This window comes from Hylobates moloch, unplaced genomic scaffold (assembly GCF_009828535.3).
Source record: "Hylobates moloch isolate HMO894 unplaced genomic scaffold, HMol_V3 SCAFFOLD_7, whole genome shotgun sequence".
In the NCBI taxonomy this organism is placed as follows: domain Eukaryota; kingdom Metazoa; phylum Chordata; class Mammalia; order Primates; family Hylobatidae; genus Hylobates; species Hylobates moloch.
Window position 1 is genome coordinate 13,549,363 of NW_026652282.1, and position 1,462 is coordinate 13,550,824.

Sequence of the window (1,462 nt, forward strand, 5' to 3'; positions counted from 1 at the left end):
TTTTTTTTTTTTTTTTTGAGATGGAGTTTCTCTGTTACTGCCCAGGCTGGAGTGCAATGGTGTGATCTCGGCTCACCACAACCACCGCCTCCTGTGTTCTAGTGATTTTCCTGCCTCAGCCTCCCTAGTAGCTAGGATTACAGGCTTGCACCACCACGCCTGGCTAATTTTGTATTTTTAATAGAGACAGGGTTTCTCCATGTTGGTCAGGCTAGTCTTGAACTCCTGACCTCAGGTGATCTGCCTGCCTCAGCCTCCCAAAGTGCTGGGATTACAGGTATGAGCCACTGCACCAGGCCTATTGTTCTGTTCTTCCAAGTTGAGGTAACCGTGAAGACATCTGAGAAATATATCTGGTAAGGGACTTGTAGCTAGTTACATAAAGAACTCTTACAGTCCAACGATAAAATAACAACCCAGTTAAACATGGGCAAAAGATCTGAAAAACATTCTTCAAAAAAGGTATACAAATGGCCAATAGGCACATGAAAAGATGTTCAATATTGTTAGTCATTAGGGAAATGCAAATCAAAAACACAGTGAGGTACCATCACACTCAGTAGGATGGCTATAAAAAATAATAATAACAAGTGTTGCTGAGGATGTGGAGAAATTGGAACCCTCATATACTTCTAGTGGGAATTTTAAATGGTATCAATGAGCTGCGCATGGTGGCTCACGCCTGTAATCCTAGTGCCCTGGGAGACTGAAGCAAGAGGATTGCTTGAGCCCAGAAGTTTGAGACCAGCCTGGGCAACATAGCGAGACTCTCCCTCTACAAAATTAAAAAAAAAAAAAAAAAATGAGCCTGGCGTAGTGGCACATACCTGTAACCTCAGCACTTTGGGACGCTGAGGCGAGAAGATCCCTTGAGCCCAGGTGGTTGAGGCTGCAGTAAGCTTGCATTGTGCAGTCTGGGCAACAAAGCAAGACCTCGTCTCAAAAAAAAAAAAAAAGTACAGTTGCTTGGGAAAATAGTCTTACAGTTCCTCAAAAGGTTCAACATAGAGTGGCCATATAGCAGTTCCACTCCTAGGACTGTACCCTGGAGAAATGTCCACACAAAAATGAATGCATTAATGTTCATAGCAGAAATAATCATAATTGGCCGGGTGCGGTGGCTCACGCCTGTAATCCCAGCACTTTGGGAGGCCGAGGCGGGCGGATCACAAGGTCAGGAGATCGAGACCATCCTGGCTAACACGGTGAAACCCTGTCTCTACTAAAAACACAAAAAATTAGCCAGGCGTGGTGGCGGGCACCTGTAGTCCCAGCTACTCGGGAGGCTGAGGCAGGAGAATGGCGTGAACCCGGGAGGTGGAGCTTGCAGTGAGCTGAGATCGCTCCACTGCACTCCAGCCTGGCCAACAGAGCGAGACTCCATCTCAAAAAAAAAAAAAAAGAAATAGTCATAATAGCCAAAAATTGGAAATAACCCACATGTCCATCTGATGAATGGATA